Here is a 21,845-nt window from a genome sequence, read left to right as displayed (position 1 = left end):
AATAGAATAAATGGGGGGCAGAATAGAATGGAGAGAAATATAGTCTTTTACAACATGACTGTCATGGAAGTCTTTTGCATGACTTCACATGTATAACTTACATTGCATTGCTTGCCTTCTCAATGGGGATGGATGGAGAGGGAGCAAGAGAGAGAAGTTGAAACTGAAAGTTTTAAAGACCAAGGGTACAATTTGTTTTTACATGCCACTAGGACATAAAACATACAGGCAATTAGGTTTAGAAATCTATCTTGCCCTAAAACGAAACAGAGGAGAAGTGGATAAGAGAAGGGCAAGGGCTTTGATAGATGGTAGGACAAATTGGAAGAAAGTGCAGATCAGAGCACCCCAACCTGCTTCACAGTCAGATTCAGTGGATCCAATCCTCCCTGGGCTTCCTCTACAGCAACAGAGTCATACCTCAGGGTCTTTAGCTTTTCAATTCCACCAAATACAGCCTGTAGCAGTTAACACACAAATAAATCCATGTAATTTTCAGCAGCTACAGCAGAAGCAGCAGCAGCAACTACATCAGATGCAACCTAGACCCTCACAACAGCAGCAGCAGCAGCCACAGGGAATTCAGCCTCCTTTTACTGCCCCCACTCGGGTACCTATGCCTCCTGGCTGGAACCAGTTGCCTTCTGGAACTCTTCAGATTCCACCATCCCAGGGTGCTCTCGGTACAGGGACAACAAATCAAGGGTGGAAAAAAGTCCCCTTTCCTGGTCCTATGCAGCAGCAATTTCAGGCAAGTCCATGTCTAACCACAGTCCAAACTCCTTCCCACCCTCCACCTCCATATCCCTTTGGAAGCCAGCAAGCATCACAGTTTCACACAAACTTTCCTCCAATGAGCAACCCAGGTCAATTTACTGTGCCTCAAATGAAGAGCCTTCAAGGGGGACCTTCCCAGGTTCCTACCCCACTTTAGCAACCTCACATAATGAACAAGTCTCCTGCTTCTTCTCCCTCCTCCTTTCAGCAAGGATCTCCTGCATCATCTCCAACACTTAACCAAACACAGCAGCAGATGGAACCAAGGCCACCTCAAAATAACTCTCTTCCCCAAGTATTTCAGCAGCCTGTCACTTCTCCTGGTTGAAATCCTATGGTTCAACAAGGAAATGTGCCACCCAACTTCATGGTGATGCAATAGCAAAATCAGGGTCCACAGGATTTACATCTAGGTGTAGGAGGAATGCCTAAATGACTCCCACCTGGTTTTTCCACAGGACAGACCAATCAGAATTTTATGCAAGGCCAAGTGCCTTCAACAGCCTCTGGAACCCCTGGGAACACAGAAGCCCCTCAGAGTATACAGCATATAGGTGGTCAAGGAACTGGTCCTCCCTAGAACCAGATGCAAGTATCACATGGTTCACTCAATATTATGCAGCCCAATATGATGGGACTTCATAGCAATACAAAAAGTCAATGAAGTAGTAACAATGGAATTCCTCAAGTGAACATGGGCAGTATGCAAGGTCAGCTTCAGCAAGGACCCCCATCTCAAATGATGGGCATGCATCAACAGATTGTGTCCTCCCAAGGACAGATGGTGAACTCTCAGGCTAAAGGAGCCCTGAACTCAAAAAACCCAATGATCCTTTCTCATGCCCAAGGCATGTAGCCAAATGCTACAAGGCCAAATGATGGTAGCCCCTCAAAACTAAAACCTTGGGCTTTCACTGCAAAGAATGACCCCTCCCAAACAAATGATTACCCAGCAGGGCCAGTAAATGATGGAACCACATAATCAAATGACGGGACCTCAAGGTCAGGTCTTGCTACAGCAGAACCCAATTATAAAACAAATAATGACCAATTAGATGCAAGGAAATAAACAGCCATTTAGTGGTCAGAACCAATCCAATGTTATGATAAGACCAGCTCAGACAATGAGAGGACCACCTCCAAACATGCAAGGAAATATGGTTCAGTTTATGGCCCAGCAAGATCCTGTGAAAGCAGTCCATCTCAGGTTATGGGAACTCAGGTTCTAAGACTTCCAGGAAGTGGCTCACACATGTCCCAGCAGCGTAATGATGCCACTACCTCTAAAATAATGAAGTTAACATTTCCCAGATGATGCCTGATGTTTTCACATAGCATCAAACAGGGTGCCACCCCACATGCAGGCAATGCAAGGAAACCACACTGCAGGGAACCATTTTTCAGGGCATGAGATGTCTTTTAATGCACCCTTGAGAGGAGCACCAAATGGAAATCAGATCTCCTGTGGTCAGAATCCTGGTTTCCTTTTCAATAAACACTTCACTCTAATAAGTCCTTTATCACTGAATTTACTGCAAAGTGACACATCTGCAAGCCACTTTGGGGTCAACAATAAATAAAATAATACAAATGTAAATAAACCCAAGAAGAAGAAACCACAGAGGAAGAAGAAAAGTAATCAGCAAGGAGAATGTAATCCGCAGAGATACACCCAGTTGAATTTGAGGAGTTTGACTAACAAAAACAAACACTGTTTGGAGAACAAGGAATTAACTTGGAGAACACAGGCCCTAAACTCTCAGATTTTGCAAGTAGGCCACTAGGTGATAAAGCATAATGATGTCACTTGTCTTGTCTATGACATATGAAAGGGGGCTTTGTTTGGTGTTTTTCCTTCCCTTCAAGGAAGAAGCAACACTATTTTATCCATTGTGATCCATTTGTATTTCCTGAACATTTTGGCACGTGATGTTGAGAATTTTGTTGTGTTGCTGGATAATAAACCTTTAAAATAATAAAAAAATTAAAAAATACCACAAATGAGTAAATAAATAACCAACACCTGATCTGGACAACCTAAAGAAATTAATGTTATTGATACTTTAGAGGGAATAAAAATCCTCCTTAAAATATCTTGAAGACAGTGGGTCAATACGGCAAAGACATGGGACTTCACTTATTGCTCTGGAATTTTGCCTTGTTCACACAAGATCACAATCAAAGTACAAAGAGACTCTAGGGTTGACATCCAGGGAGAGAAAAAACTATTCCCAAATGAAGCAAACCTTGGGGAGGACTGAGCTGACTGATCACAGGAGTCTGAGGACATTACTCATATATGGCTCCTCCATATCCATTTGCTAATTGACTCCTGCCTTTGAGCATTAGAAAGAACTGAGGACTGGACATCAGTATTACCTATGCCCAAAGTTCGCCTTTACTTTTTGCTAATCAAATCAATTTTAAATCACTATTGGGGATCTACTGACAGTCTGCCATTTTATGGCTCTACTCAGATTCCTTGCAATTCAGTAGGCTACCAAGTTTTAATGACATTTCCAAACTGCCTTACACCCAGCAGTGTGTTGATAAATATAGCCACAACCAGTTCTCGGAAAACACAACTGCATATAGGTCAAACTTTTAAGTTTAACCTATATTATTGACATTTTCTCCATTACTTCTCTAAATTTGGACAATTCACAAAACAATAAATCAAACTCTAACTTGTAACACTTGCTGATTTCTGAGGTGGAAATTAAAATTTAACAGTTGACTTGAGAACTGTCAAGAATGGACTTCAAAAATCCCTGAATTCTCATCTACATCAATCTCATCTGCCCCATGTTACTACCCCACTCTACTTTGGATTTAGCTTTCCATAGTCATGTTTCCTCTCAATAGAATATGTTTATTGAAGATAAGGGTTGTTTCATTTTTATTTTTGTCATTTTCAGTACTGAGTATATTGCCTCACATAGTGCAAGCACCAAATAACTGATTTTTGAAGGAATCTATGCCAAGTGATTTTTAAACTCTAAGTTGCTATGTAAATTTATTTTCTTCCTTAAAATTTAAAGAAATGTTCCTATTCTGACTCAGATGATGAGGCAGATAGGTGGCATAGTGCATAGAACTCAGCTACTCAAGTGAGGATGAACTGTTTAAATTTGACCTCAGATACTGACCAGCCTGTGCGACCTTGGAAAAGAAATTTAACTTGTCTCAGTTTCTTCATCTCTAAAATGGGAGTAATAATATTTTCTGTTTCTCAAGACTGCTGTGAAGATTAAAACAAATGGGAAAATATTTCTAAAGTGTTTTACAAACCTTAAAGTGTTATCTAAATGCTAATCATCTTTCATGTAATCATTATTTCACTTCACTGGAAATCATCCATGTTTGTAACAATGAGGATTCAAGGAGATCATCTCTAAAGTCCATTCCAGTTCCAAAACCTATATTACAAGAACAGTATTTTTTTTAGCTTATGTATGCTGACAAAAAAAATTTAGGAAAAAAAAATAATTGAAAATTTACTTTTTAAAATTTGATGAGATAGAACTGACTTTTGTCCATGTAATATATTTTGTGTCTCCCAAAAAGAAGGGAGTCAGGTAGCTAATTAATTCTTAAAGAAAAAGAACTAACAGTATGTTTAGTGTGATTAAATCTTGTAACCTCTGTTAGCCTGAACCAGTGAAGTGTGAAAATGGGCAGAAAATACTAGGATATGCTATTTAGTTGAAATTACTTTTTAGGCTCTTTAATGTAACTCTAAGAAATAAATGTCCTTCTCCCAAGACTAATGTATAGAAGTCTAGTCCAGAAACAAAATCTTTATTATTTCCTTATTAATTATTTATATCGCAACCTATCCATCATTATTTAATCAATAAGTTCTGCACACCTACCCAATAAGTAATAAACTGGAGAAACCTTTTTCCCCCATAAGCAGTTGTTTACAATATATCAAAATGTCTTATCTTCTAGACTTAAATTAAACATTATATTTATTGGCTATACAATTTGTCAACAGTGTAGCAGAAAAATACATAAACCATTATTTATGGTATTTCAGCTGAGAAAAACATCCTAGCCAGTCACTTCTATAAATTGTCTGCCTGTTAATATTCCTTTCCTGACGGCTTGTGATATCCCTGACTTTACCACCATATTTCAGTTACTTTTTCACCATTGAATTTCTCTCATTCCTTGAGGCCTCCTCAATCTGGAACATCCATTTATTCCTATTGCTTTTTTATCCATGGCAGCATCATTCTTCTCCTTGGGAGTTCTTCTCGGGGCCTTCATTTTCTGAAGGGGTCTAGGCTGCCCAACCTTCATTCCCCTCCCAGCTCTACTTCTGACTTCACATACTACAATACCATGTATTTATGTGGGTTCGTCCCTCTACCTTCTTTGGCTCTCTTTTGTGTTTTCTCTTGTCCCCTTAGAATGTAAGCTCTGAATTTTTTTCTTTTTGCTTAAGTTTGTTTTATTTTAAACTCATTAAATGTACTATTTATTTTTACTTATTTATTATATTGTATATGTATGTAATTTATTATAGTAATATATAAAACATTATTTATTAAATTGATTTTTTTATTCATATTTCACATTCTTTAATTTTGAGTTTCAAATTCTCTGTCTCTCTCTGTGTCTTTCTCTGTGTCTGTGTCTGTCTCTGTGACACACACACACACACACACACACACACACACACATATCCTTTTGCTCTGGTAAATGGGCCTGGGAGTATTTGTTTCTGTTCTATGTTGTTCATCCTTCTCAGTTTCAGGTTGTGGCAGTGTAGGGTGCCTGAGATTCAATAATGAAGTGGGTTTGGGCTTAGAACTGAGAAGAAGGAACAAAATCGACCAAGCTGAACACCTCAGTCCATTTCTCAGTGCCAAGGTAAGAGAGGGAGGAAGGGAAATAAGCTCTTTTCTTCTCATGAGTTACCCATACTGTGGGTAAACTATTATCTTCAGCCTCCAAAACCTGTAGAAAGGAACAAGAAAGACATGAGCATATGGGAAAGAAAAATTGTCTTAGTCTTTTTAGGTTTCAAGATTCAACCTTTCTATGCTTCACAGCCTTTCAGGCTACACAACAAATCAAAGGAGGCTTCACCTACCAATGTAGTAGAAGACACAAAGTTTCTCCATGTTAGGAGATCTGAGAATGTCCAGACAAAACTCCTTACACAGGAAAGGAACTACTTCTGAATTCTGTCCTCTCTCTTTTTCTGCAATGTTGTCCTCATCTCTAGACAATGCAACTGAGTTTCTATATTCAAAGCAACACTCCTTTAAGGAGTTCTGTGCTGACTGAGAATTATACTGAACTTTAATATCCTTGATCTGCTTTTTCAATGTAATGATCACTTTTTTGAGAACTTTTGAATAGAACATTTGTATTGAGGTCCTGTTTTGTTTCAATCTCTAGCTGTCTATTTATAACTAATTAATAAAACACATTTCTTATAAATCTGCACCTTTGTTCAGCCTTTCTAATTTCATTGTAAGATTGCACTTCATTAAAAAAATAGTAATCAAATATCTTATTAATGGCTGTTTCCAAATTGTCCTATATTCTTCAAAACCAAAGTCTTTCAACAACACTTTGGCATCTTTCTTCACTCCTAACAAACTAGGGCATCATAACATTTTTTTTTTCTTGAAACTGTTTCTTGGGTATCATTTTCCTCTGAACTATGGTACTATCCTCTCTCTTGCCCTTGACATATTTATGACCATGTAGTTCATATTTATAGCAGACAACAGTTTGCTTTTCTGAATGATGTTGAGGGTGATGGTCTTCATTTGGTTTTTGTGATCTAGCTGAAAATGAGGTCATGCTTGCTGTTTGGAGGGTCTGGGACGGCCTCCATTGCTGACCACATCTTTACTGCTTGGCATTTATTCTTTGAATTTCAGGCTCTTACATACCAACCTTATATTTCTTCTTTGGGTGCATGCATCACTCCCAAAAGCTCATCCAGGTTGCAATTGTAACAGAAGATAACTCTGCTTATTCATTTGTACTGCACTGTTGTGGATCTTGAACATTTAGTTGTCCACAATCCCAAAAAGGACAATTTTGACTCTAGTTCCATCTATCAAAGATTTTTCTGTAAATGCATGTCTTCAAAGTCATGTTATGAGTGCTTTTCTTTCTGTATTTCTTTAGCACATAAGCTATATGTTGTTTTACAGTTAGTAAGGATCAGCGCTCCTTGTTGGTTCTCTCTCTTTGCCACAGCATATTTGTTGATTATCTCATGTGTTGTGTTCAACAGTTAGTGAAAATATATTCACATTCATTGGGTGTCAAGAAAAGCATGAGTCACATGATAATTGGGTCTGTATGTTGTAACTCTTCTCACTTTAGGCAATCTGATAATGTTCTTATCCTCTGGATGTATTCCTCTGCATTTTGATATTAATACTGATAATAAAAAAGGAAGAGAAAGAAAAATAAAATCAGTGAAGAATTAAAATGAATCTACGACAGGTAAAAAAGGTCAGAAGAGGCACAGACAAGTAGGATTAAGATGAAACTATAAGGCTAAAACGTAAAAAAGGCAGAAACACACAAATCCACACTTTAAAAAATAATATTTTTCTATCTCTATTATGAGTGGAACTTCCCTGTCCAACATTTTCTGTCTGTGTATTATATATCCTTCTATGAATCTGTTTTGTCTATCACATAAATGCAGACATATTAATGTAATATATATATTTGCATTTATACACATACCAAATAATGCCACTAATAAATATAAACAATTGAGGAAATCAAAGAAAAAAACAAATTTCTGATAAGACAGCTTCATCATTCATTATAGTAAAGATCTAGAAACAAAGAAAGTGTCTATTGATTGAGAGATGGCTGCTATAAAGAAAAACAAATAACAAACATTATTCTGTTTGTTTTCCCCTTCACCTCTGCTGTTTGATTGTCTAGTTTCCTGATCCCAACTCCCAAATTCTTTTTGTTTTCTTTAGCAATGACTCAGATAATATTATCTAACTGGCTAGTTCCATCTTCTAGAAAATATATTTCTAGGAAGTCAATCTTAACAAAGGCTGAAGAACATTAGGACCAGGTATTCAGCACTTTGGAGAGAGATCATCTTAGATGTCTGTAGTTATCTGAATGTTGACTCCACCACTGAAAAGTAAATTCCTTGAGGGCAGGATTTATTTTTATCTTTCTTTGTGCTAATGAGTGTATACAGTGAGTGTGTGGTACATTGAAATCACTTATTAAATGCCTGTTGACGAATTGAATTTAAAAAAGAGAGAGATTTTGCTATTCTGTTGTCCTAACAAGTACTTTCAAAATCACACATTTTTCTAATGTCACATTATAAACAGCTAATAAGAAATTATGATATACATTGGAAATATAAATAATTAGCTAAATTTCACATAATAAAAATGTTCTTCAATTGCAAGAAGGAAAAATTCTGAATTCTTAAACATTTTACTAATAGAAACACCTTTTATTACCCTTTTGCAATCTGTGAGTCATTTAATACTAACAATATTCCACTTGTATAATATAAACAGTATTTTAAAAATGGCAAAAAAGAAAAAGAGAAAATATGGGTGTGATGAGGGCTGGAAAGGGGGTGTAAGATCCCCACAAAGACCGAGGTACCAAGAGCAGGTTGTCTGGAGAAGAATTCAGGAACTCAAGCATTGTTGAAATCAAGGTAAAGATTTATTACGCTTTTCAGCTGGCAAGAGTTCTTTGGGAACCTGCAACCTTAAAGAGGTCCAGAGAAAGTTTATGTAGGATATTCTACAGTATCTTTTGTGCCAAATATGCTAAGTAGGTGCTCTGGGGTGGGATTAGGGAGTAGTTAAGGAGTGGTCAGTTCTTAAAGGAACATGCACTCCTGATATCTACTGTGCAGGTATTTTACCCAAAATTCATCATGAAATAGCCCAAGGGGGAGCTACCTGGGATGTTGTTTTAGGCCTGAAATGTCACTAAGTCAACCAACAGTAAGGGTTGACCAGGAAAAAACAGACTTCTGTCCTCAATGTCTTGTTAGACAAGATTAATGTAAGGGAATATAAGTATGTTCAAGTCTAGAATATACATGATTGGTCAGTGAGTAGTAAATGTCATTATGACCCGATTACAACCCCTTAAGCCAGTATACAACTGGTTCAAACTAATGGGATTTATAGGTGCAGCTGGCTAGTATAGCAGGAAGGGAGATAATGGTTATTGCTAGGGCAGGCTGTGTCCTTGGGCTGGGGAGAAACTGCCTGAGATAGTATTTTGAGGCTAGGGAGAAATGTGATTTTTAAAGACAAATGTGATTTTAGAATTAGGGCTCAAGTACATGCACCCAAACACCCCATCAGGTGGACCATTGAAATTGGGGGAAAAGGTGGAAAAGACTGAAGGCAATTTGTCCCTAAACTCAAACTTTACAATAGTATTTCTTCTAGAATATGTCCTTTAAGAGTAGAGATCCCTCAGCAAACTAGTTGGACTCAACTTGGACCTCTAGAAAGCACACTTGGCATTTCTCTGAGCTGGTTGCCATGGTAACATACCCATTTCTGTCATGACCCCTTCTCTTGAGTCTAGTGGGATTCTCTGCAGAGAGAGGAAATATAACCAGTAAGAATGACCTATCCTTCCTCTTCTTCAGGTCATATTTAGGCTTTGGATACCTCAATTGAAATAGGAAAGTGAAAAATAGCTTTTTCTCACATACACACACATACATGCACAAAGATGTATACATACACACTCAATGAGTTTCTGATTCCAACACAAGTCAGGCCCTTTGCTAAAGAACGATTTTTTTAAAATAGTAAATTATTCCATTCATATCCCTAACAGTACTTTCTTCTCTACCATGAGTGTGCATTACCATCTTGGTACTTTACAAGAATGTATTAATTCAACCTGCAGTGTTAACACCCAACAATGAGTAAGCAATTCATGCTTCCAAAACAACAAAAACACTTTGTCCTTCCAGAAGGACAGACAAAACTCTTTTCTGCCAAGTTACACTTATTTCCAAGTCATTTCTGGTTAGATATATTTATATAAAAGCAGATTTAACCTTGCTTCCTTTCCTACACAGATCAGCTGTCCTCCCTACGCGCTAATTGGATCACAAGTTGTTTTTTTAAAATCTTTGGAGATGTTTTAGCTTTCCCTTTTATGTTAGTATACTTCTCATTGCCCATTTAGATGGGATTTGTAAGATTAAAGTCAGAGTACAGGGTTTTCAGAAAAGATTTATGCTGAATTCAAGCAAATGTATGCACACCCCACAAATTTACGGGCTCAAATACAACACTGGATGATTTTTCTTGTAATTTTAAAGTAGTGTAAGAATGATTCTGATTTGTTCCTTTTTATTAATGGAAGTACCTTCAAAAATAGTACAAATATGAAATTTAAATCCTGACAGTACTTAAGATCACTACTTTGAATATTTTTTCCCTAAATTTATTATCTTCATATAGAAAAGATAAAAACAGGGACAAAAATTAGAATCTAAATTTTAGAGGAGAGTAAATGCTTTCGATTGGATACCATCCTTTTTTCTTTTATAAAGAGTTTGCAAGAGGCAATATGGCCTGATGGTTAGAGATCTGGCCTCCAGTCAGAGTCATATGGGTTCAAGTCAACCTCTGATATACTGTTGATTTAACCAGGGCCAAACCACTTTATCAAGTGCGTTGAAGGAGAAACTACTTAATATTAAGTTACTAGTCTAGGGGCATAGAACCATTGTGTGTATTAACTGAACCTAGTACTTGCTGGTTTCAAGGCCAGCTCTTTATCTATGTATAGTTTTATTTCAACCTCTTCTTTGGAAGTACTGAAATTAAAATATTTAAACAGGCTACTCAAGTCAAGAAGCTAAGCCAATCTGCCTGTCCTGCTATTATATACACCATAGATTTTCAGTTAAATCAACTGCCACACCTATGATCATATCAATTTTATCCTTTGCATTAGAAAACAATCAGAAGGAGTCATGATTTCATCAAAATGGGCACTCCCAGAATGAGAATACCTTCTTTCTATTCAATTGAAAAAAAAATCCTTAAGTATGTGGAGGCAACAATATTCTGAGTGAAGGAGAAAAAAAAACATGAAGGAAATAATCCCTGCCCTAAAAGAACAGGCATTCTACATTTCTCCCATCCCACCTTGTTTCTTAAGTATAATTCCATTAGAGAATACAGATATACAACTCTTAGAAAACTTATAGCCTTGGAGATTTCCAATGTTCTCTCAACTACCCTCATAGTCATTTTCCTAACTGGCCAATCTGAAGTGATTCAGTTTGCTGTCTGCCATGGGTTGACTATTCTGCTGTAGCAAACATTTGATAATCTAGAGGGGTATAGATGGTGCAAAAGTAAGACATTTGTGACTAGTCTAGAGTCATTCAGTCAGGATGTGCCAAAATGATTGAAATCTATGTCTTTCTGACTCTTGAATTCTCCTGTCTTCTACGGTACCTCATTTTTATATTATATTAAATCCCTTTATGTACAGGACAGCTAGGTGGCACAGTGAGTAGAGCATTGGACTTGGAATCAGAAATTCATCTTTCTGAGTTCAAATGTGGCCTCAGACACTTATTAAGTATGTAATCCTTGGCAAGTCATTTAACCCTGTTGGACTCTGTTTCCTTATTTGTAAAATGAGCTGGAGAAGGAAGTAACAAACCATTCCAGTATCTTTGCTAAGAAAAACATAAATGGTGTTAATTGAGATGAACACAATTAAAAAGATTGAACAATAACATTATATACATTTCATCTATCCCATCTCATCTCTTCTCATCTCATTTCACCTCATCTCATCTTATATCATATCATGTTATTTTATATTGTACAGCCAGGTGCCATGGTGGATAGATCAAAGGCCTGGAATCAGGAACAAATGATTTCAAATCTGGCCTCAGATATTTACTAGACGTGTGACCCTGGGTAAATCACTAACTTGACTTTCTTCAACTGTCAAATAAGGATAAAAAGGTCAACTATCTTTCACAGTTGTGAAGATAAAACAAGATAATATTTTCAAAATGCTCAGCAGTGCACCTGGCACATAGCAAATGATATAAAAATGCTCATTCCTTCTCCCCCATTCCATTATGTGTTAGTACTTTGCATTATTTTGCATGCTTGTGACCTGGGAGTTGTCTGAGGCACAATGAGTTTAAGTGACTTGCCCACTGGGGTCACAACAAGGGTCAGACACAAGAATTGAACCAGGTCTTCCTGACTCCAGGCTCATCCCTCTGGCCATCATACCTCAATGCCTCTATGTTCATATTTGAAAATAATATTTCTGTTGATAGTGTAAATGCCTCAACATGCTTGGATTATTACTCTATCAAAAGCCACCATTAATTAAAGGAAACTGGAAGGCAAAACTCATCTTGAGTCTGAGGAACAGAGAAAACCACCAAAGGTCAATTGTTAACACAAAGATCTTTTATCTCATTGTCTTGACTAAATTAATGCAGCTGAAGTGACTTTTTGAAAACTTGTTGGCTCCGTCATGGTTGCTCAGAGATTCTTTCTTATTTTAAGAAAGACATGCCTGTCATGAACTATTTATCTATTTACTTGAAAGCTGGACTGTTCCTATCATAACCAGAAAAATAAAATTGCCCTCTAGGTTTTGTGATCAATACCTCTATGCACCTCTGCTTGGTGGGGAAATTGGTACATAGATTTTGTCTGATGATTCTTAAGGTCTAACGTTTCACCACCAAGCTTGTAGATGCAATATGTGTTAGATATTTAGAAAAAAAAATATGAAGGAATCTTACTGGTAAACTCTTACTAGACTCAAGCATATCATTAGGAATTGATTTTCAGTGGCCATGCACGAGCACAATTTGGCAGCAAATAATAATATTTATGTATTCGGAGGATTGTTCTCTCAAATACCCTCCAGGACATTTTCCTAGTTGGCTCTTCTGAAATGATTCCATTTGAATGGTATGCCATCTGCCTTTGGTTGAGTGTTCAGCCGCAGCCAAACATTTGACAGCCGGGTTCAAGAGTCTATATTTGATCACTTTTATGACCAGCTAACTTCAACTGTATAAGAACATTTGTATTCCCACCCAGATATACATGGGCTAATAAAGATAGAAGCCTTAACCAATGATGCAGAACTGTGGCTTTTCTATGTAGCTGTCCCATTTCTCTGATTGATGTTCCAAATAATCTGACACTAGTCTATAACACCTAAAAGGTACCAGAGAGTATAAACATAGAAATATCATGCAGAATGAAATGAGATAAATGATGTAAAGGGCTCTGCAAATCTTAAAGCACTATAGAAACGCTATTGTTGCTAATACTATTTTTCAAAAATGTAATGTGAATTACTGAAAAAAATGTAAAAGCAATTCAATTGGGATGAAAAGCAGAGGTCACTGGAGCTTGCTTTCAGGGGCACTCACTTTAAGAACAGCAGAAGGTTATTTTCAGGCTGACTAGTCACCATTTTAGGGGGGGCCCTTTCTGATTCCCTGCAAACCTGGCTATCCTCCTAGCAGATTTGCTCAGTCTGTCTCATATTAATTTCAGTTAAGGTCTTTTATTTTCCTCTGACGGACTAGGGATAAAAATAGTCATAGGTATTTTATGAAAGATAGCTGGCTATTTTTCTTTTTGAGGTTGCAAGAATAATGTGCTAATAAATCAGGGATCATTATAATCCCTGATCTGCAAATGTTAGAAAATAATAAATGCCCTATGCCACACACACTGTTGCTTCTCTCAGTGCTAGCTTGAAGAATTCTACCTCTTTGGGAACTTCACCTACACAATTAATGAGAGGCTAAAAGATAAAAACGATCATCCAGGTTATTTAAGCAAAACAAAATAAAACAAAGACAAACATGTGCTAAAGAAACGGTCTTAATTCTTCAGGTAGTCTATATCCAATGAATTAAATATGTCACTAAAATAAAGTTCAGCAAGAGACCCAAAGTACATACTTTGGAACTGAAGACCTGGGTGCAGATCCTATCTTTAATGTTTATACCTTGGGAAGGTCACAACATTTCTGGGCTTCAGTTTCTTCATTGTTAAAATAAATGAATTGGATTAGTTAGGTTCTGAGGTCTCTTCTTACCTCCAGATCCAGAATCCCACAATCATCTGGCACATTGGTCAGGATTATCTAGCTTAATTCCTTCCTTTTATGGCTTTCATTTTAAGCAGAAGCCCAGAGAAATGATCTGACCTAGTCCAGATAACTCAGGTATTGACAGAGCTTGAGAAATTGAAATTGAGACTTCTTATGTCAAGGCTAGCACTTTTTTTTTTTATTATTGTCTCCATATTTGTATAGATTCAACTAAAGAGCTGGAAAGCATTGAAAACCTAGGAATATGGAAGATTTTTTGTTTTGGTTTGTGATTTGAACTAAGTCTCTCGGTATATGGCCTCCATTTCTTCTAAAGGCTATAGGAGAATAGATTAAATGCATTCTCTCTCTCTCTCTCTCTCTCTCTCTCTCTCTCTCTCTCTCTCTTTCTCTCTGTCTCTATTTCTCTATGTCTCTCTTTTTTCTCTCTCTCTGGTCTAGTGAAACCTATGGATTGTTTCTCAGAAATATATAAAAGAAATATATAAAAAGAAATACAAAAGATCACAAAGAAAACCAAATATCAAAATATTTAAATAGGTTCATTGACCCATAAGAATATCTATAATTAATATTAAATAAATGTAAAGAGAAAACATTATTCCTAGAAATATCTATCCAAATGCAAACTTTGTGATTTATCATATTTTCTATTATAAACCTATTGAGGACGATTCAATCTAAAAGAAATTTCTCAAGTACCAGCTATTTCCAGAACTTAATTGTATTTTACTTAGGCCTAAGAAAAATAAAATGTGACCTATCTTCATGGAGTTTAAAATCTAGAGGGGGCAGGAGTTTAGAAATCACAAATGATAATAATTTTTGTCCAGATAGTGTAGGACTATATGAGAGCAAAGCAAAGCACTACAAAAGATCCAAGGAGAAAAAATTCTTCATTATCACAATGAAAGAACATGGTAGAAAACTGAACATTGACATAAAATATAGTCCTTTCCTCACTTAATTCTAAAATAGATTCACTCTTCTGTTTCCACTTCAATGTCTCTTTCACTTGGACATTGATTGAATTAAACATGGACAAGTAGGCCCTGGCCTGTTCTATCAGGAAGCTAAATAATGTAATTATCTGGTTTGGGTAGGAGGCCATGCCTTTGATATATTTGGTAGGAAGTCTAATTATTTATTTTTAAGATAGACTGATGGAGTCCATGGAAGTGATACACAGGAAAACACTGTTACTTTGTTATAAATGAATAAGGATAAATTACTCAACCAGGTTTAAATTCAGTAGGTCAGCTTTATGTCAGTGTTTCTAGGGGACAAGTCTAATATCCATGTAGTAAGCTACTCACATTATAAAACATTGTTTTTCCCATTGAATAATATCTTAAGAGTCCAATTTGGTGAGCTGTATGTTCAAACCCACAAAATAATGAGTCACGTAATAATGATAGGTTGTTGTCCTTCTTCTCGCAGAGGACCAAAGTAACATCACCATGATAAAGTGAAATTTCAATGTGTCTGACTGTGGCTGATCACACCAATAGAAGCTTGGGAATGCTCTACCACAGGCTGGGCACAGATAGTCCACATGAATATTTGGTATGGATACCCCAAATTTGTATATCCCATGTTTACTTTGTGGTATCTCAATTCTGCTTTGCTCATAGAGCACAGCACCCTTTATGATGTGGGCATGCCATGCTGAGCAGTCCTGTGCCAGTTGCACAATCAAATCCAAAGTTCTTGAGAGAGACCTTGAGAGTGACCTTATATGGCTTCTTCTGACTAGCATGTGATTGCATGCTTCATGCAAGTTCTCCATAAAATAGTTTTTTTGTCAAGTGTACATTATGCATTTGAACCAGTTGGCCAGCCCATCAGAGTTGGGCTCTTTGAAGCATAGTTTGAATACTTGGAAGTTCAGTTTGAGTAAGGCTTCAGTGTCTAGAACCTAATCCTACCAGGTGATCTTCAGAATCTTTCTAAGACAGTTCAAATGGAAGAGGTTCAGTTTCCTGAAATGGCACTGGTAGACTGTCCATGTTTCACAAGCATATAACAATGAGGTATGACTCTGTAGACCTTCAGTTTGGTAGAGAGCCTAATATCTCTTCTTTCCCAAACTTTTCTTTGGAGCTTCTCAAACACTGAGCTAGCTCTGGCAAAGACTGCATCAATCATTGTCAATGTGTACATCCCTGGAAAGTACACTACCAAGGTAAGTGAACTTCTCCAAGCATTCAAAACTTCTCCATTTGTTGTAACCAATGGTTCCATATCTGGATGGTGTGGTGGTAGCTGATGGAACACCTATGTTTTCTTGGTGTTAATTATTAGGCCAAAATTAGCACAGTTAGCAGAGAATTGATCCATATTTTGTTGTATCTCAGCTTCAGAGGCTTCATTAAGTGCACAATCATCTGCAAATAGAAAATCATGCACCAGCACTCCCTCCACTTTGGTCTTGGCTTATAGCCTTTTCAAATTGAAGAACTTACTATCAGTACAGTAGTTGACCTTGATGCCATGTTCATTTTCATTGAAAGCATTTGACAACATGACTGAAAACATCATGCTAAATAGCATGGAAACAAACATACAGCCCTGTTTCGCTCCATTGGTGACTGGGAAGGTATGAGAGCATTGTCCACCATGCAGAACCTGGGCAAACATGCCATCATGAAATTGACGTACAATACTGATGAACTTTTGTGGGCAAACAGATTTTGACATAATTTTCCATAAACCTTCATGACTAATAGTGTCAAAGGCCTTGGTCAGATCTATAAATGTGTACAGACTTCTGTTCTGCTCCTGGCATTTCTCCTAGAGTTGTCGGGCAGCAAACACCATATCAACTGTTCTTGGCCCTTTTTGAAGCCACACTGGCTCTCAAGTATATGATCATCTTCCAGGTGAAGGATCAACCTATTAAGGAGGACTCTACTAAGAATTCTGCAAGCAAAGACTATGAGAGAGACTCCCCAGTGATTGTTGCAGAGCAATCTATGCCCTTTACCTTTGCAGAGATGGACAATGGAGGCATCCTTGAATTCCTGGGGGATAATCTCCTCTTGCCATATGACCTGGAAAATTTCAGTCAGCTTCTGTATGAGCAATGGTTCCCCTACCTTGTAAATCTCAACTAGAGTACAATCAGCACCATGTGCTTTGCCACATGAAAGGAGCCTAATGGTCCTCAAAACCTCTTTCTCAGTTGGAAGTTCAGCTAAGGAGGGATTGACTTCAACTTGAGGTAAATGGTAAATGGCCTCAGCATTGGTTTAATGATGTAACAATATAGTATGCAATGATGTGAGAATAAAGTTCTGCAGTTGCACTAATCTGTATCATTGCCTACCTTTGATTATATCTGAATTGAGTTCACTCAGTCTTTCTAATTTACCATCTCAAAAAAAAATACTTTTCACTGATTAGAGGATATTTATTATTACCTACATTCTAGGATTAGTAGGGGAAAATAATGAAGAACAAATTATGTTTTTTTCTTAAGAAATATAATGATCACTTAGATTGACTCAACTGCATCCCTGATATAATGTAGACTAATTTTCATTATCTTCACTGACCAAGGACAATCATCATCACTCATCCACAATTGCTAAGGCTGTATAAATATTGCGTCTCTTATCCAGGCTGGCTATTTATCTTCTACATATAGGCTCAATTGATGATGAATCAGTATGGTGGAAAAAATTAGAGGGTTTGGTATCAAAAATTCTGCTACAAATCCCACCTTTAAATTCACCAGTGTGACCAAGATAGATGCCATTTAACTATTTCTAGTCTCAGTAACCTCATCTGTAAAAGGGAGGGGTTGTACTAGATGGTCTCTGAGGTCCATTGCAACTCTAGTTCTATCATTCTGTCATTGATCTCAGACTTTCTGTTTATCACTCTTTCCCTAGAGATTAGATGTTTAATAAAGTGGACTGATGTAGCATATTTTGGTTCCAGAAAATAAAACACAAAAGAGATATAATTTCATCAGTCATCATTAGACAATAATGATATGCAGAAGGGGGAAATGTTCCTTAGTCAATGTGCATTTACTAAGCAATTATTAAGAGTCAGGAACTAGGCTAAACACTAGAGGTACAAAGAAAGACAGCTAGTTCATATTTTAATGGGAGAAGCAGCATGCAAATAACTAGGTACATAGAAGATATACAGTGTAAATGGAAGTCATTGCAGAGGAAAGGGTCTAATGGTGAGAAAGACCTTCTGAAAAAAAAATGAGATTTGAGTATAATCCTGAAGGAAGCAAAGAAAGGCAGTCAGTCAACAGGTATTTATTAAGCACCTATTTTGTGCCAGATACTGTGGCTAAGTGCTGAGAATACAAAGAAGGACATAAAATAATTCCAGGTCTCCAGGAGTTACAAGTTTCAGGAACAAACTAGAAGTAAGGAGAGAGAATATTCTAGAAATAGAGGAAAAGATGTATAAAATCTTGGAGTTGGGAGATGAAGTATTTCAGGAAAGTAGGTCAGTGTAGCTAGATCATTGAGTTTCAGGACAGGAAAAAAGTGTGAGATGATTGGAAAGGTAGAAAGGGACCAGACTATAAAAGAATTCAAAGACCAGAAGCTTTTATATTTAATCCAGGAGATAGTAGGAAGCCACTCAAATTTACTGAGTGGAGTAGTAGCATGATCACACTTATCTTTAGGAAAAATCACTTTGGCAGGTGAATTGAAGATAGATTTTAGTCAGAGCGAGGTGGGAGAGAGAATTGAAGCAAAAAAGTCAACAAGAAAGCTGTTTTACTGGTCCAAGAATGAAGGGAGGAGGGACTGAAGCAGAGTGGTGACTGTGTGAGTGGAGAAAATGGGAAATACATGAGTAATGTTGTGATTCCAGAAATGGGAAGGTGTTATAAGTGATTGATTGCATTTAGTGTTGAGTGTGAGTGAAGAGTTGAGAATAAGACTGAGGGTGCGAACCTTATTGACTGGAAGAATGGTGGTAGCCTCTACAATAGTTAGGAAAAGTTAGGAAGAAGAAACAATTTTTTTGAGGAAAGATGATGAGTTCAGTCTTGGAGAAGTTGAATTTGAGATATCTCTGTCATGTCTGACTCTTTGTGACCCAATTTGCTTTCAGCTTTTATTTTTCTTGGCAAAGATGTTGGAGTGGTTTGCGATTTTCTTCTCCAGCTCATTTTATAGATTAGAAAACTGAGGCCAACAGGGTTAAGTGACGTGCCCAGGATCACATAGCTGTTATATGTCTGAAGCCAGATTTGAACTCAGGAAGATAAGTCTTCTTGATTCCATAACTGGAATTTTATCTACTATGTCCCATTACTGTCTCAAGAGATGCTAATGGGACATTAAATTTTAGATATACAATAAGAAGTTGGTAATGGAAGACTACACAACTCAAGAGGGAAATTAGGAATTAATCCATATATCTAGGAATTACTAAAATAGAGATAAGAGAATAGAGAATGGGAATCAATGAGATCAGTTTAAATCTGTCATCCTATAACCCAAATTCTCTATTTATTTTTGTATCACTACAGGTTTGAAGTCCCAATAAAATATATGTAGCATATAGTAGTTCAAGAAACTTAAAATACACTAGAAATATAATTTCATCAATTCTTGCAAGGAAATAATAGCACAGAATCGGGGGAAATGTATCCTTATTAATTTGTCATTTTGAAAACAGATACATGGCAAGTTTATGGATTTGTTCCATGCTATATAGCTTGATATTTTGATGACAAGTATCTTAATTCATATAGGTACTCCCTCTGATCACATAGATTGCAATTTATCTTCATGCCTTTTTATGTTCTGGAACTCTTCCATAGGAGCATCAAGGTATTCTGAATATAATACAGGAGACAGCATGTGCCAGGCAAATTGAACAATCACCATCACTTCAAACCCCATCTCCTCTCAGACTTCAAAGGAGATAGCCCAGGATGCTGAACCCAAGTCTAAGGAATAGCAATGCCCAGCAGGCCACAATCAATTTAGCAACACCTGTGGAGACAACCATCCCTACCGATTGCCACATATGGGGAAAATGAACAAGTTTAGCAGCATGGTACCCTGGAGTAGAGATAGAAAGAACCGTGGACCAGACAAGTCAAATGACAACTTCCCTTACTATCTCTTCTCCTACCCCAAGAGTTATAGTCTAGAATCTTTAACCAAAAAACCTTGGGATTGGCAGTCCCCTCCAGATGATTAGTTCTTCTTTCAACACAACCATCACACTCATCACCCCAGGAAACATCCTACCCTTCCTCTGGAAATGTGCCCTGACAACTTTTTTTCTCCAGAAAAATAATTTCCTGCCACCAATGTCCATAGTCCCATTCAATGATTCCAAATCAGAAGCTGCTATGCTTTAGCTGATAGAAATAACATTATGTAGATTAGAAATAGATTATAAATCATGCATTAAAAATTGAATAGAAATCATACATTATCATTGTATTATTTTCCTGAAACCTAAGATCATAAGATCCTTCTTTTTGACTTGCAGCTAAACATTTCCACATACATTATCTCCCCCATTATAATATGTGCTTTCTAAGAGAAGGAATTGTTTTATTTTTCCCATAGGTATTCTGTGTGCTTAGCCCATGGTATCTTTCACTGATTCATTTGTTCATTACATTCTTAGAGGGTTCCCATAACATGTGGATAGAATTTCTTCTGCTCTCAATATTACATGGGTATCAATAGAACTGGTTGACTGTCCATTGTTTATCCCGTGCTTTTGCTATATGAATATTATATTTCCATTTTTGGTCATATGTCTGTGTGATAACCTTTAGACTACTTCATTTGTGCAATTCTTTATTGATCATATATTGCAGTCTATGTACACTTACGATGATTTTCGATATCAATTGATATAATTTTTTAAGCACCAGTTATGAATCAGAAATTCTGTTAAGCACTGGGGATACAAAAGAAAGCAAAAGACAAGCAAGGAAGTAAGCCTGCAAGGAAGTAACAAGGTAATGGGGGAAAAAAGCTGCAAATAAACATATACAAAGCAAGATATCTATAGAAGTATAGATATCTTTGTATAAATGCATATATGTATACATACACATATATCCATGTATATATATTATGTGTGTGTATGTATGTACATCTCTCTATCTATGAAAAAGAAGGAAAGTCCTAAAATTAAAATGTATTTGGGAAGGTTTCCTGCAGAAAGTTGGTTTTAGTTGGGACTTAAAGCAAGCCAGGAAGGTCAGTAGACAGAGCACGGGAATCAGCCAGAGAAAATGCCTGGAGCTGAGAAATGGAGTGTCTTTTAACTGGAAACTTCAATTCTTCAGAGATTATGGTATTATTCCATGACTCATAACCACACAATATCAGGAGATGAATGTTGATTTTTAACAATGAGACTTTTGTTTCAGAGAGAATCTTGCTTGAAGTCATTAAAAGCAATGGATAATTTTCCAAAGGCAAACCAGCCTAATCTCTTTTCAATCAATTCTGGACCTGTTTATTTTCCATTTATAATGTCTTTCCAAGGTAAAGTCACCGATAGATTATCATAGTCTGAATAATAAACATTTTTTAGTAGTTTGATTTTTCTTTATGGAGTTTTTACTTGGTTGCTTTGAATGATCATTGATATTATTAGGGGATCTTGTAAATATTCAGCGAACAATGTAGTGACATTGTTATTTACAAACAGGAACATCCTGAGGACCCAAATCTCTTCAGAGATTCACTCTCTGCCTTCAGTTCCACAGTAGAGATGTTCTGTAACAGTAGCCAAGAGTTTTAATGGACAGAAATCTCCTTATTTTATGACATATGAGTGATCAGAAGATATTTGAACATATGCACTAGATAAATTTCCTGAAGAGCTTTCTATGTTATAGTGTATCAGACACTGTCAGTCAAAAGTATGTATTGACACTTAATGAAATTACCTTAATA

General features: G+C 36.8%; 1 pseudogene; it reads left to right on the top strand.

Moving 5' to 3' along the window:
* The first annotated feature begins 202 nt into the window (after positions 1–202).
* On the top strand, positions 203–2,575 carry LOC140532028 (nuclear receptor coactivator 6 pseudogene; annotated as a pseudogene).
* Positions 2,576–21,845: the final 19,270 nt, after the last annotated feature.

The sequence above is a fragment of the Notamacropus eugenii genome, chromosome 3, assembly GCF_028372415.1.
Source record: "Notamacropus eugenii isolate mMacEug1 chromosome 3, mMacEug1.pri_v2, whole genome shotgun sequence".
NCBI lineage: Eukaryota > Metazoa > Chordata > Mammalia > Diprotodontia > Macropodidae > Notamacropus > Notamacropus eugenii.
This window is presented reverse-complemented; position numbering and strand designations above follow the sequence as displayed.